This window comes from Globicephala melas, chromosome X, assembly GCF_963455315.2.
Source record: "Globicephala melas chromosome X, mGloMel1.2, whole genome shotgun sequence".
Lineage (NCBI taxonomy): Eukaryota > Metazoa > Chordata > Mammalia > Artiodactyla > Delphinidae > Globicephala > Globicephala melas.
The window spans coordinates 67,327,833-67,335,708 of NC_083335.1; the positions used below are offsets into that span (position 1 = coordinate 67,327,833).

General features: G+C 47.5%; 1 long non-coding RNA gene across 1 annotated transcript; it reads right to left on the bottom strand.

The window, feature by feature from the left end:
- Window positions 1-830: 830 nt before the first annotated feature.
- On the bottom strand, window positions 831-3,392 carry LOC115849584 (uncharacterized). The gene is made up of 3 exons (XR_004038053.2): window positions 3,269-3,392; window positions 1,695-1,779; window positions 831-947 (listed from the first exon to the last, which is right to left on the bottom strand). It is a non-coding gene; the product is annotated as an uncharacterized lncRNA (long non-coding RNA).
- Window positions 3,393-7,876: the final 4,484 nt, after the last annotated feature.

The following is a 7,876-nucleotide window of genomic DNA, read 5'->3' on the forward strand; positions in this document are numbered from 1 at the left end:
TAACTGATTACATTTGATTTAACATAACAAATAATCCTAGTTAAATCTTTCTCTCTGAGATGACTCAGGGGCCCTCTGAAGCATCTCAAAGTTAGCTGGAGGTCAAAAGAACTTTTAGAAACTGCCAAACAATACTTATTTACTTAACCAAAGTGAAAAGATTTCAGCGCAAATACAGATCACTTAAAGGCAAAGGAACTCACAAGCTGTTATCAAAAGCAGTATTCCAAGAAAATGTTGAAGGGAGAAACCAAATCTGGTCTTGCCTTAGCCCACTCCCAACAAAATCCATTTATCCAATTAGATTTAATCCAATCTTAGAAAATTCTGATCTTGCACAACTGTAAAAACATGTGCTTTCTTATGGAGAGTATCTCAGGGTGGCACCAAATACCTTTAGTTTCTCTCTCTGCCAAGGTAAGCCAATATTCACTAACTAATGTTTCAGTATCTTATTTTATTTGTAAACGGCCTACTTATTCAATAAACTTCCATCATTTAACTTAACTCTAAATTTTTAAGCTACAAAGCAGCTGAAGAGATTATTCTTAAGTACACATTCCTAAAACAATTATTTCTAAAGAGTTTACCCAAAAGCTCTTATCTCACTTGCATTATTTAACATTGATGACTCTTAAGACATGTCTATATTAATCAAACCAACAAGCTTAAGCCACCTTCAATAGCAGATATCAATTCAGTACTGAATATTTCCCAGATCATGTGGTCCTAAAATTTATCTTGGCCAATTTTCTAGACATTTAGATTTAGTTTGTAAGAGCTTACTTTCTAGTCAATTAAACAGAGCTCATTTACAAGTTAACTTTTACATAAAGACCGAACCAGAGATCTCAGTTTTCCCCCTTCCACAAAAAACGCCTTCTTTCCCTGCCTTTTTCTTCAGTCTCAGGAACTAGAGATGGTCTAGATAAGTGTTCCGGAGGGCCCTGGGGGAGAGAAATAACAATTCCTTTTCATGGGGGCATAGCTGAAGATCTCCTAATTTTGTAAAAATACCTTGGGGGGGCCGTTACAAGATGGAATAGAACTCTGGTCATCCATAAAAATGAAACAGGAGGGAAGGGGGCAGGGAACAACCTTTGAAAGAATGACATAGTCCAAGGGCATGACATAAACTGATTAGAACCAAATGGGTCCAAGATGGCAGGACAAGTGGACTTCCACTAGACCTTAAGCCTCAGTATACGCTCATTGTAACACATCAGTAAGCTAAATGACACACCCACAGGCGCCATGACAGTTCCAAGGCCAACCATAAGGATCAAAAAGTGGGCTGTGGGGCTTCCCTGGTGGCGCAGTGGTTGAGAGTCTGCCTGCCGATGCAGGGGATGTGGGTTCGTGCCCTGGTCCGGGCGGATCCCTCATGCCGCGGAGTGGCTGATCCCGTGAGCCATGGCCGCTGAGCCTGCGCGTCAGGCTCCGCAACGGGAGAGGCCGCAACAGTGAGAGGCCCGCGTACCGCAAAAAAACCAAAAAACAAAAGTGGGCTGTGGCCCAATTCCTGGAAATCCCCACCCTTTCCCCAAAAAGCTGGAATATTCCTCCCACTCATTAGCCTATGAAATTACCCACCCCTATAAAAACTGACAACCCCATACCCTGGTGCCTTTCTCACCTTCTGAGGTGGCCCACACTCTGTGGAGTGTGTTTCTCTAAATAAATCCACTTCTTACCTATCATTTTGTCACTCACTGAATTCTTTCTGCGATGGGACATCAGGAACCTGAGCTTCTAATCAGCTCGGTGCTTTGTGACCACCTAGAGGGGTGGGATAGGGAGGATGGGAGGGAGACACAAGAGGGAGGAGATATGGGGATATATGCATATGTATAGCTGATTCACTTTGTTATACAGCAGAAACTAACACACCATTGTAAAGCAATTATACTCCAATAAAGATGTTAAAAGAATAAAATAAAGTAAAGTAAATCCATTACTTCTAAAAAAAAAAAAAGAGAACCTGAGCTTCATTAAGTCCTGAAGCCAGGTATGTGATCTCAGTTGGAAGACCGTGGGTTTTGGCCAGGTTCGAGTCCCGGCCTTGTGGGTTCGACTCCCAATCTGAGTTTTGGCTGGGTTTGAGTCCCAGCCATGTGAGTTTGAGTCCCAATCTGAGTTTTGGCTGGGTTTGAGTCCCGGCCGCGTGTTTTCAAGTCCCAGTCTGGGTTTTGGCTGGGTTTGAGTCCCGGCACGTGGGTTCAAGTCCCAATCTGAGGTGCACGGTTTCAACAAGGCTAGTCCAAAAGGGAAAATCCCAACCAACAATTTTGCCACAGGCAAAGCCCGACGCGATAGGGTACACTGGTGTTGTCACATGTGAGCCCTGTTATTCGTCTCAACCAGTCAATGCAAGTACTGAGACACATACATACAGACAACAGACATGGTCCCACAAACAAAAGATCAGACAAGATGTAGCCCATTTCCACTCCCAGACAGAGGACTCAAAATGGCTCGCAATGATCTGGTAGAATTTTCCCACCCTACACAAGCGAGAGTGGCTCACCCCAAAACAATACACACAAAAACACAAATGACAGATAGGCTATGGCCACACAGACAGAAACTCAGAGGAGGTATAGTTTAAAAATTCCACTTCCACTCCTGGACAAAGGCTTCCAAACAGATTGGCTCAGTTCTTGAAAGAGAACAAACCCAGAGTTGGCTCTCAGGGGGCCCAGAGTGGCTCAATTGCTGCAAGGGAGTGAGGCCAAAGTGGCTAGCCCAGATGGAGTGGAGAGAATTTCCAGCCTTTCCATTCCTGTGACAAAACAATTCTAGCTGAAGAATAGTATAATAATTTAGGCCACCATACAAAGGCCACCTCTCCTCACTTTTAAGAATATACATTGGCTAAACAGAATTAAAATAGATTCATAGCTATAGGTTGACAAATCTGCCAAAATCTTCCTTAGGGGACTGTCAGATGGAGAGGAAGAGGAAGCGCTTCCCATATTGAGTCGAATTAAACAGCTCTGTGCACAAAACTGAAAGCAAAACCAGAATTCTCGCCAGCCAAACGGAAGCCACACACACACACACAAAACAAACAACCCGAGGTTCAAACTGGGTTCTAAGTCCCACTAAGCTGGTGGCCTTGGTCCAAGTTGCGCCTTACAAATGGGATCTTCCTAATGGAAAATCCCCAAACGGGAACCAGAGTTCCCCCAAACGGACCAGGTCGAGCGGCCTCGGTGTGCATGCTGGGGGACTTAGCAAAAATGCTGGCAGAGGTGTTGTGACATACCTAATCCTACTTTTCTCCTTCTCCAAAATGCTTTCTCAGAGCAGGAAGTCCGGGCTGATGTGGATAGAAGAGGGGGTGTCCTCAAGGCAAAGGTGGCCTTGGCAGTTGCTAGGGCAACCTCTCTCCCGTTCTCCACTTCCATCTTGGAGTTCCGACTACTGAGATGGCAGTCCGGGTATTATCGGGGCACAGCCCTATGGCAGGGCATCCCTAGTGATCTGGCCTCAGAGAAGTCCTCCAAACCTCTGCTCTCCCGAAGGAGGCTGGCGTGCAGAGAAACCTCCGACCGTCTGATCAAGCCGAGGGTCCCCACGGGGCTGCCGGCCCACGAGTCAGATACCAGGCGAGCCCCCCAAATTTTGTTGCCGAAAACCCGGCCTCTGTTCAGTGCCGAATAGAAATGTGGAGGCAGAGCTTTGGAGGAGTAGAAAGGGAGTAGCTTTATTACCTTGCCAGGCAAAGGGGGCCACAGCGGGCAGCGGGCTCCTGCCTCAAAAAACTATGTGCCCACCCCCCCCCCGAGGATTTGATGAGGAGTTTTTTTTTTAATTAACTTATTTTTATTTATTTTATTTTTGGCTGCATTGGGTCTTTGTTGCTGCACGTGGACTTTTCTCTGGTTGTGGTGAGCAGGGGCTACTCTTCGTTGTGGTACACAGGCTTCTCATTGCAGTGGCCTCTCTAGTTGAGGAGCATGGGCTCTAGGCGTGCGGGCTTCAGTAGTAGTGGCACACGGGCTCAGTAGTTGTGGCTCCCGGGCTCTAGAGCGTAGGCTCGGTAGTTGTGGCACATGGGCTTAGCTGCTCCGCGGCATGTGGGATCTTCCCAGCCCAGGGTTCGAACCCATGTCCCCTGCATTGGCAGGTGGATTCCTAACCACTGTACCACCAGGGAAGCCCTGATGAGGAGTTTTATAACAATACTTCCCAAGGTGGGGTTGCTGACAAGATTAGGGTGTGTGTAGGGTCTCAGGTGGTCCTCTCCTAATCTTGATGAGCTTCTCTGGTCCTTTTAATCTTGCCTCAGGTGGTTTCTTGGCTGTTTCCCCCCATTGATTAGCAACTGTTTGAACCTGCCCTTTGGAACTCAGGGAAGGTCATGGTGGCTGGAGCCTTGCCTACAAGAAACAGGGGACAAAAAGGCCTCTGTGTCCAGGAGCCCCACAGGGCCCTGCTTGGTTTCACCAACACTGCCTCTCATGCTGGTACCTGTCTCACTCACTCCACATGCTCTCTTATGAGCATACTCAAATGGTCTCTTTCCCACCCGCCTAACAAGCACCCCCTTCTCTCGCAATCATCTTCTACTCTCACAATCCCCACCTTTCTCACATTTCTCTGTCTCTCCTGACATTCCATCTCTCATGAGCCCTCAACTCCCCCAATCCCTATTTTATTTCTCCTAATCTGTCTCAATCTCTCTCATCCTCTTCCAAATCCCCCCAAACCAAAACCGCCTCGCACAAAGCATCGCCTTCTCTACATTCTCTCCCTTCTCTCTTGCTCATAATTCTACTCCTTGGCACAATCCTGCTCTCACAGTTTCTCTGTCTCTCTTTCTTCCTCCCTCTTTCCTCTCACTTTTTTGTCCCTCTCCTTCCCTGTTTCTTTGCCTCTCCTGTCCAAAAGATGAAAGTGAACTGAGACTTGCTGTCATACACTCTCTACACGTTTCCCTTTTGCCACACCTTTACCTTCTGTCGCATACAGTGACTCTGTCACACACTCTGTGTCAGTCATGCTCTCCCTTGGTGATGCCCGCCCACCAGCTCCTCTCTTGCCTACCGCCCCCTTGTGCTCTCTGTACCCCCTGCTTGCTTCCACTCTGTGTTGTCCCTCTCCCCCTGTTGCCCCCTTTCTCTTCTTCTGGCATTCCCTCCCTCCCTCTCTCCCTCCCCTGCCTCTGTCTCTTTCTGTTGTCCATTATCTCTTTCTCTGTGTCACCCACCTCTGTCACCTGCTCTCCCTCTCTGGCACTCATAGTTCTCTCTTTCTCTCTCATTCTCTCCTTCTCTCCCATTATCTCTCTGTCCCCTACCCCCCCCCCCCCGTCACCCACCTGTTCACACTCTCAACTACCTGCTCACACTGTCGTCCATTCGTTCTCACCCCACTTACTCTTTGTCTGTCAGCCTCCCCACTCTGTACCTCTGTACCCCCTTTCTTGTCACCCACCATCTGTCACCTACACTCTACCTCTATTACCCATTCTCTTTCTGTTACCCACTCCCTTATTCAGTCACCCATCCTCTTTTTTTCTCTGTCACTGTATCATTCTGGGTCCAATCAGGAGGTAGAAACCATGCAGTATATTAAAACAGGAATTTTAAAGTAAGAGTTATTAAATTGATAAATGAGTAACTATAAGAAATAAGGAAACTCCATATGGTGCCCTAGGGCTAAGGGAGAGTACCCAAGGAAGGACAAACTTGGAAGGAGGCCCTCTCCCCAAGGCTGAGGTTCAGACCTCCTTGGAGAAGGTATAGTTCAGCCCACTGGGTAGCAGAGAAGTGTGCTGGCTTGCCCAGGCTGGAGCTGGTCTGCACTCCCTGGGCTCATAGGAAGCAACCTTCTGGAGTGCAGGTGGGGAGCAGGCTAGCAGCAACCAATGGTGTAGGAGTGCAGAAGGAGTGGGACCTGGGGCACAGGCAGCTGCTGGGGAGGCTGGTTCCGATGTAGAGAGGGCTGCAAGAAGGTTATCGCCAGGCCAGGTGGAGACTTCAAGATCGTTGAAAGACTGCGTGTTCTGGGTGGGTGGCTGTGTGTCACTTGGTTGACCCCCCGTGCAGCGGCAGCTGGCAACTTCAGGAGAGCCCCCTCCTCCTGCAGTGTCCCTCAGGCGTCCTCTACTGAGAAAGCTTAACATCATGCTGGCTGTAGAGGAGAGATGCTTAAAGGAATTCTATCATTATCACAGAGCAGGTACTGAGGGATGAATTTGGAACTGAGAGGCAATAAATGATGACTGGCAGAGTTATCTGACCTCTACTTATCTGTCATCCAACCTCTCTCCCATGTCACTCACTGTGTCACCCTCTCTGTTACTCACTTGCTTGTACTCTATGTTGTCAACTCTCTCTTGCTATCACCCATCTGCTTTCTATTCTCTATGTCACCCACTTTCTTCTATCATTCTACTCCAACTGCTTTTGTCAAGGTCGACTTTCATAAATCTAATGGTCAGTTCATAATCTTCCTCTTCCTTGACTCACCAGTAGTACTTGACAGAATTGATCACTTCTCCACAAAATGCTAGACACATTTGGCCACCAGGACCCCTCACTCTCCTGACTTTCTTCCTACCTCGCTTGTTGCTGCTTCTTAGATTCTGCTGATTTCTTCTCATATCCCCAATTGCTTTTGCTTTTTCTTCTAATGTACTTTATTTAAAAAAATTTTTTGAAAGTTTAGTTTTATTTATTTATTTATTTTAAAATTTATTTATTTATTTATTTTTGGCTGCGTTGGGTCTTCGTTGCCGTGTGTGGGCTTTCTTTAGTTGCGGCAAGCGGGGGCTACTTATTGTTGTGGTGAGCAGGTTTCTCATTGTGGTGCCTTCTCATGTTGCAGAGCACGGGCTCTAGGTGCTCGGGCTTCAGTAGTTGTGGTGCGTGGGCTCAGTAGTTGTGGCACACAGGCTTAGTTGCTCCGCAGCATGTGGGATCTTCCTGGACTAGGGCTCGAAACTGTGTCCCCCGCACTGGCAGGCTGATTCTTTTTTTTTTTTTTTTAAGGCACTGCTTAAACATTTTTTAAAAAAATTTTATTTATTTATTTATTTTTGGCTATGTTGGGTCTTTGTTGCTGCTCATGGGCTTTCACTAGTTGTGGCGAGCGGAGGCTACTCTTCGTTGTGGTGCATGGGCTTCTCATTGTGGTGGCTTCTCTTGTTGTGGAGCACGGGCACTAGGTGCGCAGGCTTTAGTAGTTGTGGCTTGTAGGCTCAGTAGTTGTGGCTTATGGGCTCTAGAGCGCAGGCTCAGTAGTTGTGGTGCACGGGCTTAGTTGCTCTGTGGCATGTGGGATCTTCCCAGACCAGGGCTTGAACCTGTGTCCCCTGCATTGGCAGGTGGATTCTTAACCACGGTGCCACCAGGGAAGTCCCTTTTTATTTTTTTAAAAATATTTTATTTATTTATTTGGCTGTGCCAGGTCTTAGTTGCAGTGTGTGGGATTGCGGGAACTTTGTTGCGGCGTGTGGGATCTTTAGTTGCGGCATGCAGGTCTTAGTTGCGTCATGTGGGATCTAGTTCCCTGACCAGAGATCGAACCCGGGCCCCCTGCATTGGGAGCTCGGAGTCTTAACCACTGGACCACCAGAGAAGTCCCTTATGTACTTTATTTTTATTTATTTATTTTTTAGATTTAATTAAATTAATTAATTTATTTGTTTTTGGTTTTTTTTTGGTTTTGGGGTCTTTTTTGGCTGCGTTGGGTCTTTGCTGCTGCGCGCGAGCTCTCCCCAGTTGCGGCAAGTGGGGGCCACTCCTCATTGAGGTGCGCAGACCTCTCCTTGCGGTGGCCTCTCGTTGTGGAGCACGGGCCCCAGGTGTGTGGGCTTCAGTAGTTGGGGCATGCGGGCTCAGTAGCTGTGGCTCACAGTCTCCAG